Below are 12,227 nucleotides of genomic sequence, written 5' to 3'. Positions count from 1 at the left end.
GAAATCTGAATAAGACTGGATTATATCTGTTAATATCCTGGTTGTGATATTGTACTATAGCTTTGCAAAATGTTACTGTTGATTAAAACTGGATAAAGTGTACAAGAAATTTCTGTTTTTTTCTCACATGTGCATGTGAATCTAAGATGTTCTTTAAAACTTCAATTTTAAAAAAACTGGAGGTAGAGTTACACAATGAAATGACTCATGTTAAACCTAAAAGCAATTTATCTAATGCAATCTAACATACTTTTACTGGGCATCTGTTATGTGAAAAGTGCTGGGATAAATGAGGGAATGCCAGGTCTGGTGCCTTACCTAACTAAGGGCTTTCCTAGCCAAGGAGCTCCCAAGTCAAAGAGAATTATCCATCTGATTTCACTAAGGCTTTGCTTTGGAAAACAGTAATGGGTGCCTCCATCATGTTTTTGGGATTGAGGAAGAAGTGACTGAAAATGTGACAGTCCCCGGGACTTATACAGTGAAAATCACCAAACGGGCTTAAAACATGGGGTCTAAGACATCTAAAGCCATGAAGACATTTGAAAAGAATTGATAACAATGCCAATTCCTCAGCAGGGTTTTCCATCTCTTAGGAATTTATGGGGGTGGGAGATCTAAGAGGGATCTTAAGAGATCTGTAGCCTCATTGACAGAGTAGAAGTTGGTGGAGTCCACCAGGAAACGGAGATCCACCTAGATGCCTCCTGTCTTTCCTTCTGGGCAAACAGCTAGACAGCATTTCCCAGTTTTCCCAGCAGTTAGGTCTTGCATGAGCTTGAGTTCCATCAGTGGGCCACAGGCAGAAGTGATGCTCTATGCTTTCAGGTACGACACTAAAAATTACCTGCATGATCCTTCATTCTTCCTGCAATCTATTGGCTGAATGTCAATATTCAGGGTGACCTTGGAAGCAAAGTGTTTTCAGATAATGAGCATTCCATTAATCTCAGTCCCTGAATGACTCTGTGAAAGAGGAGCTTCTGCCCCACCCCCACTGCCATTGTCATGCACGAGAGTGAGAGGTAAACAATTGTGTGGGTCACTAAGATTTGGGGATTTATCTGTTACATTAGTAGAAGCAATAGGTAAACACCCACCTGACAGCATTTAGAATCACCCTCCTCTTCCCTTTTCTTTCCCTAATTGAAGATATTGCTAGCACTAAGTGATCTCTTGGCAGACCCTTTCCCCTTTGGCCGCTCAAAGAAAGTGGCCCTTTGGTTTCTGCCTCTGTATTAAATGCTCTACCTCTCACTAGGGAAGTCCACCAGCCCCTTTTGGTAACAGAACCCTTATACTCTTTGTTTTTATGAACCGAGAAAGACTACTCACATATCTGTGCTGATGTGAGAGGTTATTATTGCTTGCTTCTTGGATTAGCAGAAATCCCTTTGGAGACAAAGTTTTTTTCTTCCAAAGTCAGTCTCAGCATGGGCTGTAGATATTCCTGTCTTTTCAAAGCACAACCAGATGCAGTAGCAGCTGTTGACAAACAGTCACTTCATCTCAGATTAGACTTGATGGAGAAGAAGACTTCCTCTGAGGATCTGCAGCTCCTGTCCCTCCAACAAGGAAGGACTTGCCCAGGGTGCTGATAGGTGTTAAAGAGGGTGATGTTTTGCTAAAAGATGTAAGAGGCTGAGATATGGCATTTGGTCAGAGACTTAGGGTTCCAATATCATCTAAAGGGATACAAAATATAAAGAAAGTGCTTTCTAACATTAACAACTGTCTGAAATTAGAATGAATACTCTTTTATGAATTGCTCTACTGAAGTGTTCAGGCAGAGGCTAATTCACTATCTTTTGGGGATGTTGTAGATAAGCTTTCTAATTAGGTTGTAAATTATATTAGTAGGTCTCAAAATTTTCAGATGTACAAGAACTATCTGGCAATTGTTAAAACCATTCAGATTCCTGGATGCCCAATCTGAAGATTTGAATTAATTGGACAAAAGCTTTAGTGATTCTAAGACAGGCAATGTAAAGATCCCACTTAGATAGATATAGATGCTGGATTTTAATCTCTAAAGCCTTTTTTTTAATACTAAGACTCATGCTTATTATGATACATATTTCATGGTATTCAAAAATATATATATAGTCTGTTATAGCAAATTTTAAGTGGAAGGCAAAAGTCTTTATTTAAATATAATTGTTTAACATAATGTATCTGCAATTATTAAAGTTGTTTTATAGAAATTATAAATTTTCCACCATAGAAAGATTTTTTTACACTGTTTTAACCTGAGTACAATTTTCAGCAACAGCAAGTGGTGAGAAATGTGCATTGATTGAATTTGTATTGATTCAATAGCAAAAATGAAATTCACTCTACCAGGAAGAATTTAATATAGGGAATTGAGTTCCTGAAAGGCCTGGAAAAGTAGGCTCCTGTGATTAGGCCAAGCCCCCAGGAACAATTTCCAGGCTCCAGAGCTGTTTAGGGAAGCTTTTGTGCTAGCATCTCCAGGAGACATTATATCAGGAATTGCTATTGGTGCTGCTGACAGCAGTCAGTGTCATCCCTCCCATATTGTTGCAGGAAGATGTCAAAGTAGGAAGCTGGTGGCTCCAGAATCACTGCATCTGCCACCATTTGTGTTAGAAAGTGAATGGCCTGTGACTTGAATTTTCCATCAGAGTTTCACATAGGTGCAAATGATTGGTGAAACTAGCTTCTGCAGAGGATGAGAAATGTATATTCTTAGAGAGGGAGGTGCAGTGGTATGCTTGAATTAGCTTCTACCAACTCTTCAAAGCCAAGATTTAGCATCTCGTCCCAATTCTATACTGGATGATGTCACTTTGGCAGCTTGAAATTGGCCATGGTAGGTACATTTGCACCACAGAAATTAGCAAAAGCTACAAATAGGGGATTTGTGTGTGTGTTGTGGGGGTGATACAGCTGGTTGTTAAATATTTGCCAGCATACCAATGAAGTTGGAATGGATATTGAACAAGCCCATCCACAGTGATTGCCGTGATACTTCTAGGTCATTATGAAGATATATTGGTCAAGGTAAAGAATAGGTTTTACTATTTTAACTTGCTTTATAACTTTAAATATTTAAGTACATGAGCTTCTATTTGCACTTGTCCTGCAGGTGTTAGGAACAGGCTTGCTTACTTTTACCTGTCGCTAATCTTGTGCCACATTTCCTTGCTCAATCTCTATCTATCACCTATCTATTTATCTGTCTATCTACATTTCATATACTTATCTCTCTACCATCTCTTGATATATGTGGATTTTTTTAAATGTTGAACCATCTGACAGTACATTATAGACTTCATGACACAAGATCCTTAAATACTTCACCATGTGGTTTTAAAAAGAACAAGGATGACTCTCTTTGTCTTCTCTCTCTCTCTCTCTCTCTTTCTCTGTCTGTCTCTTTCTCTATCTCTCTCTCTCTGTCTTTCTCTTTCTCCATTTGTCTGTCTGTCTCTCTAACTTTTTCTCTCTTTCTGTCTCTCTTTCTCTGTCTGTCTCTCTCTGTTTGTCTCTCTCTCCTCTCTCTCTCTCCCCCATTCTCTCTCTCCCACCCTCTTTCTCTTTCTTTCTCTCTGTCTATCTCTCTCTGTCTTTATCTCTGTCTCTCTCTCTTGATCTGTCTCCATCTGTCTCTCTATCTGTCTCTCTCTCTATCTCTCTTTCTCCATCTGTGTCTCTCTATCTCTCTCTCACTTTCTCTCTCTCTCTCTGTCTCTCTTTCTCAGTCTGTCTCTTTCACTCTCTCTTTCTCTGTCTGTCTGTCTGCCTGTCTCTCTCTCTCTCTCTTTGTTTCCCCCTCATCAGTTTGACCAATGGTTTATTACTTGTATGTGTTAAAGCTTTAAAATAGATTAATAAATAAAAGATCATGGCTTACTTAAAAAAAAAAAAACAAGGACATTCTCCAATATAACCACAATATCATTAAGTGAAGGAATATAATTTTATATTATTATAACTTATAATTGCTTAATATATTACTTAATATATAGCCCATATCCATTTCCTCTACTGTCTTAAAAATGCCCTGTGTAGGATTTTCCGTTTTTTCTCAATCTGGGATTCAGTCAAAGACACCATTATCATTTATTTGTCTTATTTATTATGAAAGAACTAAAAATGCCTTTCTCTTAAATGGAGGTTAAGTTAGATCGTTCAGTGTAATAGGTGGAAATATTTAAATATTAAACACATTTTATAAAAATAGAATGCAAATTCTTCAAAATTTTAAGGCAGTGAAGGGAGAATAATTGCTAACAACCTTTAAGCTTAATTTGACGTTTTTTCCAAGCATTTTTTTCACATCTGCTTTTCCTTCCCTGGGTTTCTGTTATAATATTACCTTTGTCCTGAAATATAGGAAGAATAAAAGAGAATTCGGATTAGCAAATTTTTTAAGTAAATAAAACTTTACTTAGACCTTGCTTTCCTCACCTCACTCTTGGCCAGATTCCTTTTTCTGTGTCCTTGTATATGACAGTAAAAACTAATGTTTGTGAAAAATCAATCATGCCCTGATAGCTTATTCTTTCTTTGCAGCAATGGCCTATAATGCTGCAAGCATAGGGTTATATCTGTCTTATGATACTTTATTCAAGAATAAAATGAATACTCTCAACAAGAAGCATATCAGACAAACAAAGACTTGGTATTAGATAACAACACTTCTTATGATGGTTTGGAGCTATGGACCCCAGAAAAACAAGTTCTAAATTTGATCCATTCCTGTGGGTTCACAGTTGGGTCTTTTGATGAGGTTACTTCAGTTAAGGTGTGGCGCAGCTCAATCATGATGGTTACTAATCCTATTATTGGATCCATTAAAAGCAGAACGGAATTCAGACAGAGAAAAAGGCAAAGAGGGAGCAGCCAAAAACTGAAAGTCAATGGAACTCAGCAGAAACGGAAGAGACCAAAAGAGGCTGCCATGTGCATTGCCATGTGATGGAGATGCTAAGGACCAAGGATGTCTGCAGCCCTTCCCAGCACACCACAGTCTTCTAGGAGAAAGCATTGCCTTGATGAGGCCTTAGTTTTGGAGTTCTCAAAATTGTGAGTCAATAGATTTCCATTGTTTAAGCCAAACATTGCATGATATTTGCTTTGGCAGCCAGGAAACTTAAATAGATTTTGGTACCAGGAAATCAAAATGCTCCCAGATATTCATTTGGAGTCTCCAATACATTATATTATTTGAACTTGAGTCTGTCTGAAAACTTGACATTTTTGAATGTTTATAAGAGTACAAGGAAATAAAAAAAGTAAAAGGGCTTTTCAAACAAAATCTTGTATCCTTGGATATTATTAACTTCAAATGGTTTGCTTTTTTGAAAGCTGTAAATAGTTGAAGATCAGAAAGATAATGTTATTTAGAAAAATATGATATAAAATAAATAATATAAATAACTATAACAATACACACACACACAATGAATTGGTGAATCTTCATATCTACTAAGTCAACACTCTTCAAACTGTGATTTAGGAGTTGGTGCCAAACAGCAAATTATTTGACTGTCCACAAGCCATTAAGTAATAAGTTGAGAGTAGGTATTTAGAAACTTTCATAGCAACATGTTAGAGTAATTTTATATTTGTTGAACCTAAAAGTAGAAAACTTGGCTTGAATTTTATATGTCTTTGTGCTGGTTGAAACTGTTATCTACCCCAGAAAAGCCATGCTCTTCTAATCCATTCTTGTGGGGGCAGAACTATGGTTGGTTGGTACCTTCTGATTAGGTTGTTTTCGTGGAGATGTAATCCACCCAGTTTAAGGTGAATTTAAATACTTTCATGGAGCCCTTTACGAAAGAGAGCCAAAGATGTTTAAGGAGAAATGTTTAGAGAAGCAGAGAGAGGAAATGCTCTAGGAGAACGTAAGAGAGAGAGGAAATGCCCAGAGACATTTTGGAGACGGCTGGACAGAGTCTTTACAGAGAGCAAAGAGATGAAAACAAGCAAAGATACAGAGGGAGAGAGCCACCCAGGAGACACCAAGAGGAGATGCAGGACACAGATTGCTCAGAGAAGCAAGGAAGGACCCACGGTTGCTCAGAGAGAAAGCCACTGGAAACAGAGGCTGAGCACTGGAGCCCAGGAGCAAGGGACTGGCAGACATCATCATGTACCTTCCCATGTAACAGAGAAACCCCAGATACCAGTGGCCTTATTCAGAGTTAAGGTATCCTCTTGTTAATGCCTTAATTTGGACATTTCCATGGCCTTAGAATTGTAACTTGTAACTTAATAAATCCCCATTGAAAAAGCCAATCCATTTCTTACATATTGCATTCCTGTAGCTTTAGCAAACTGAAACAAACTTTTTATTTCATTTGTCTATTCATTTTTCATTTTCTGTCAATTCTAATTCATTTTCTATTGTATTTTACAAAAGCATGAGTTTGTGATGGGTTGAAAAAATAAAAATTGGTCCTTCACCTTGGATAGTCTGAGGAGCACTGGCCTAAACAATGTTTGGCAGGAGTTATATATTAGTGTGTATGTGCGTAAGTTGAAGAGAAAGAACTAGAGGAGCAAAGCAGAAAGATCAAATGGCATATCATTTTTGAAAGAGGTTTTTTTTTAAAAAAATAAAGAACCATATATATTTTTGGTATTTTTCTTACTTATTCCCAATATGTTGAAAACAAATTAATATGCTGGCAAATGGGTTTTCTAATATTTTATCATTTGAAACTATTTTAAGGAGACAAATGAAATAGCAAAAGATGTGCAAGGTGACAGCACTTGAACATTATTTTCTAGAAAATTTTTTCTCTCTGATTTATTTTCTTCCTCTCATTTTTTCCTCATAATGTCTATACTATCTAAAAATGGCTTCCTGTGTTATTAATTTGCATTAATATCTACATTTGCTTCCTTTTTGGTTTCAAGACTTTCATCTAGATGACTGTGGACCATCTACCTCCTTCTTGTGAACTCTTCTTTACTGGCCCATTTCTTTTACTCCCCGAGGCAAATAAAGTCCTAGTTCCTTTATTTCCCTCTGTTCCTCCTTCCCCCATCGTAGCAGTTCCTTAAAGCCCATTTTCTCCTGGATACCTTCCTTCCATTATTTCATCCCATTTAAGTCACTCCATTAGATGTCAATGTTTAAGTAATAGTTGGAATGATTGATGCAATAGTTTGTGATTATTCTCATACCATGCCCATCAGCCACTCACTTCTGCAACACATTCCCCTTAGATTCTAAGCTCCTACAGGGTCGGAGTGGCTATACTTGTTTTAGAGATGCACTGTTCACTATGGAGGCATTAGCCACATCTACCTATTTAAATTCAAAATGTAGCTAATTAAAATTAAATCAAATTAAAAATTCATTTATCAGTTGACCAACCATATTTCAAGTGCTCAACAGCCACATGTGGCTGGTGGCTATCATATAGGACAGCTTAGATATAGAACATTTCCATGATTACAGAAACTTCTAGTAGTCAGTACTTTTCTAGTACTCCCCATCATACTTCCCTGTTTACAGAGGATAGTTGACAATAATACATATATATAACCATTATAGAACACCTAGTATTATATATTAGAATGCTATAAGATAACTTACTAAAGATCATAAGAAGACATATTTATGTAATATAAAAAGCATTAGAGGGTTGGAATGGAAAAAGTTAGGCATTGAAAGACCTTTTTGTTTAAAAGCAACAACAACAAAAAGATAATACTTGCCAAAAATAAAAATGAAAAAAAAATAACACTTACCCAACTATGTATGAGTGGGTGAAAGAGAGTGTGAGACTCTTGTAGGAATAACAGTGAGAAAGTCCATGAATTCTAAAGTCTCAGACAAGTATGAAGTATTGTTAGTAATAATTACAACAACAACAATAATCTGGGCATTATTCCTATCTTTAAAATAAAAAGGATATGGGATAGAAAATGAAAGTGTTTGAGATGCACTAGACCCTGACTCTGATTTTTTTCTCCCTGTTTGTTACCATAAGGTTTGCAGATTTAGTCTCTACAGTGGAGCTGAAGATTCAGGAAACACTCATTCAGGAACCTCAAACCCAACTCCAAACAAAAGCTTTGAACCCTGTGACGAACTTTTTCATCTTATGGACTTATGGACAGGAATCCTTCCTCATCTGGTAAGCGCATTCTTGAGCTCTGAATCTTATTTCTAGTTAGGAAACCAGCCATTCAGTCAGAGAGGCCACAGCGTTCTCCACAGGGGCTGGAGCCTCTACCACCCCAGACACTGAATGGATGGCTGCCCTCCAGCATTGCCACTGGACAATCAATTCCCTTTGATCCATTCCTGGTTCTTTTAAATTAAATGCAATAATCACAGCATAACAGCTTCTGGGGGGATAGACAGAATGGTTTGCTCAGCAGAGCATAAAGAGTTTTTTCAGGAAAATGCCATTTTACATATAATTCAATAAAAATCCATCAACTATCTTTTTTACTGTAACTGTAAGCAGCATAGGAAGGTTCTCAGAGCTGGAAGAAGCATTAGAAACACTTAACCCAAAGATGAGTAAATCCCCTCTGCAAAGTGGCTCTTCCTGTGTATCAATGAGTGTCCTAGCAGGAAATAGATGGCATACTCAAACTGGGTAATTGGAAAGAGCCTATTTACAAGTTGTGGGTAGGCTTAATGAAACCAGGAAGGAACCATACAACAGTTTGAGACGAATAGCAGGGAGCCCTTACTCTCTGTGCTTGAAGGGGCAATGGGGGAGAGTGACTCCAAGAACTCTGAGAGGGGAGTAATATAAAAGAGGGCTGCCTGGTAGGAGCTATGACCTTCAGGAGAAGGATGAAAGCCATCCATGGAGATCTGACAGGAAGGGAGCCAGAGGAATAAATACCGTGATCTCACTCTCCACCAACTTTCCCATTGGCCAAACCCAAAGAAACAGGAGGCTTTGGCAGGAAGTGTCTGAACAGGCAAATAAAAAATATCCAGCTTGTCTTTCTGACTACTTATTCCTCTGGAATGTGTGAGAGAATGTGTGTAAGGCTCTAAGCATTAGGCTCTGGTATACTTTAGAAGCTCAATAAATGCTCATGTACCAGGAATAAAATTTATAGCCCCATGTCTTATTACTCAGATATGCACATATACAGCTCTTTTAACAATGCTTAATAACTGAGTTTGGATTTCAAGTCTAAATTTCTGCAGAATAGATTGCAGAAAACATAACCTTGCCAAATCATTATAACTCAGTTATAATTTTTTTTAAATTCAGTTTTAGATAAATTGTCAAATTCTGAATTTTCCCTTCCACCTTTTTCTTTCGTTCTTTCCAGGCCTGGTGTAAGTTTCAATGGGTGTGTGTTGGTTTGAAGCTATTGTGTACCCCAGAAAAGGCCACGTGGGGACAGACCTGTTGTGGTTAGATTATTTCAAATGAGATGTGACCACCCCATTCAAGGCAAGTCTTAATCCTTTTATGGAAGTCCTTTATGAAAGGATAAAGGACAGAAAAGGCCAAGAGAGCTTAGAGAGAAAGCCCCAGGGAAGCTAAGAGAGGACCCACAGAAGCTCAGAGAAGAGGTCACTGGAATCAGAAGCTGAAAAACCTGGGAGCAAACAACCAGCAGACACCAGTCATGTGGTTTGCTGTCTGAAAGAGGAACCCTGGATACCAGCAGCCTGTCTTCAGAGAAGGTATCACCCTGTTGATGCCTTAACTGGGACATTTTCATGGCCTTAGAACTGAAAATTTATAAGCTAATCAGTTTCCATTATAAAAGCCAACCCATTTCTGGTATACTGCATTCCAGCAGCTTTAGCACACTGCAATAGAGAATCCTATGAATTATCAAGGCATTGGAGGTGTCTGGTTCACTGCCATCCTCTGTTTTCTTCTACGGCATTATCACATTTTTTCCTTGTTTGTGGCTTATCACATGCACTTTGTGCTTAGTCTCTAGGCTTTATTCTTTTCTTCTTCTTTTAACATTTTTGTTGTGAAATAAAACATATATACCAAAAAGTGATAAATTTCATAGTACATTTTAACAAGAACTTTTAGAACAGATTTCAAAATATGGCATGGATTACAGTTCCACAATTTCAGGTATTTTCTTCTAGCTGCTCTAACACACTGGAGACTAAAAAGAAATATCGATACAGTAGTCATACTCATTTGTTAAGTCCTATCTTCTCCATTACAACTCCTCCTCCTCCTCTGATCCTTCTCCAAATTTTTAGAGATGTTTGGGCAATGACAATTCTAACTTCTTCATGTTGAAAAGGGGTATCAACATTATGGGGAAAGGGGATGCAACTGGTTGATGCTCTTGGAGAGACTGGTAACTCTGGGTAACAGGGCTTATCTTTAGGCTTTATTTTTTTTTGTCTATCTACTGTGTCCCATGGTTCTTATTTAAGAACAAAATGATGAGTGATGTTGGATTAAAATCAAGAGCATCATTGAATTTCACCTTCCCTCCAACCAGCTTCCCCCAAATTTCCCTGCCTCCACCCATTGTGCTCCCAATTTCTTCCTTAGTGAATTTAGGACTTAATTCTCAAAGCCCTGGTTAATACTCCCAGGGTCCCATTTCCCCAGCTTCTCCCTTTTCCTCTGTCACCCACCCCCCTGCCCCATCCCAGGTTCTTGGGGAAGTCAAGTACCTCAGTTTGAAGGCTTCGGGGAACCCAGACTGGCAACCCGGAAAACGGGAAGGTTTCACCCTCAGAGAAAGGGACAGAGGAATACAGAATAATGAAGTGAGGCCCCCCATAACCTGGGGCACTGAAATGAGGTCCTGGTGCCAGAGGAAAGGATACTGGTCCCCCTGGGAAAGGAGACTCCAAAGCCTCATATTGGTCCCATTGGGAATAGTCACTGCTTGATCCTTTGCCCTTCTGGCACTGGTTTTAGAACCACATTCTGACCACGTCCTTCTCCCGTTTGAGCTGCTTGCTGGGTGATGTGGCTGATCTGCTGCAGCGTGGGTTTTGGACACTGCAGGAACATGTTCTCCAGATTGCCTCTCACTTGGTTCTTAATGCTCGTCCATTTTCTCTTCCTGGTCTGCTGCAGATTTGTTTTGCGAATCTCCTGAACATTTTCATTGTCCACTCACTTCTGCTTACACATGTTCTTGAAACTCAACTGCAGACAACCTCAAAAGGCAGATGGTTGTCTGGCTGTACACCTTCCCAAAGAGAACCCCCAGGGTGAACCCCACATCAGCCTGGGTATACTCCAGGGTGTTCCTCTTCTGCTTCAGGAGCTTGGCAAATTGCTGTAGTTCTTTCTGTAGAGCTCTGATGTCCTAGGACTCCTCGGGATTTTGCTCCAGCTTCTCCTCATCCAGCTCCACATCACCAGGGGTGGCTGTGCAGGGCTCTTGAGGGAGGACCCCTCAGAGTTGCTCTCAACCCCAGCTCCCACTTTGCCCTCGGGCTGAGGGATCTCCAGGCAGCATTGGGGTGCCAGCTCCTTCCCAACCTGAAGCCCACAAAATGCCATCCCTCTGCAGAACGCATGATGGGGGGCATGGGGGAATCCCCCATACCTCACACCCGGCACAGCACCTGGCCCAATGCCTGGTCTACCAGGAGGGCCTTGGAAGCTCAGCCAGGACCAAGGCACAACCCAGCCCAGCTCAGTAACCCCCTGGCCCTTCCCCTCCACCGCCCCGGCAGGGGCAAGAAGGCGAAGTCCAGAGCCAGGTGCCCCGCCACACAGAGGGAAGGCGCCCCAAGCCCGGGGCTTGGTGAAATGAAGGCTCGCTTTAGGCTTTATTCTTAATATGCACAGTCAAGCTTTTGGAATTAAAAATAAATAAACAAAACCAAAAATCTTTCAAGCAACCCCAAATGCTAATCAAGGCACGAATTCTCAGTGGCAGGGCCCATACACCACCACTGCCCCCTCTCTCCCCAAGATGGATAAAAAACAGCTCAAATAATATATATTTGTCTCTCTTCTCTGGCGCAAAGTGAGGTGTGCCAAGCTGCCATCCATCAGCTCCAACCTGGAACAATATTCTGCCACTTGGAAGACCAGCCATGATGGAATTTCTTCGCTTGCTCTTTGGGGCACTTTGTGCTGTGTAAGTGACAGAGTTTATTTACCCTTCTGGACTCTTTATGCTGCGCAAATAAAAAATAGGTCCTTTGTCAAAAGTTTCTGTTATGTCTATGAGCTTGTGTTCACACAATACACTGTTATAGCAACTTGCTCCAGAAGAAATTAATATGATATTCAAGTGGAGCTATTTGGTAG

General features: G+C 39.6%; 1 pseudogene; it reads right to left on the bottom strand.

The window, feature by feature from the left end:
* Positions 1–10,625: 10,625 nt before the first annotated feature.
* LOC143690701 (POU domain, class 5, transcription factor 1 pseudogene) lies at positions 10,626–11,857 on the bottom strand (annotated as a pseudogene).
* Positions 11,858–12,227: the final 370 nt, after the last annotated feature.

Source organism: Tamandua tetradactyla, chromosome 7, assembly GCF_023851605.1.
Source record: "Tamandua tetradactyla isolate mTamTet1 chromosome 7, mTamTet1.pri, whole genome shotgun sequence".
Taxonomy (NCBI): domain Eukaryota; kingdom Metazoa; phylum Chordata; class Mammalia; order Pilosa; family Myrmecophagidae; genus Tamandua; species Tamandua tetradactyla.
Note: the sequence above shows the minus strand (reverse complement) of the source record. Positions and strands in the feature narration are given on the sequence as shown.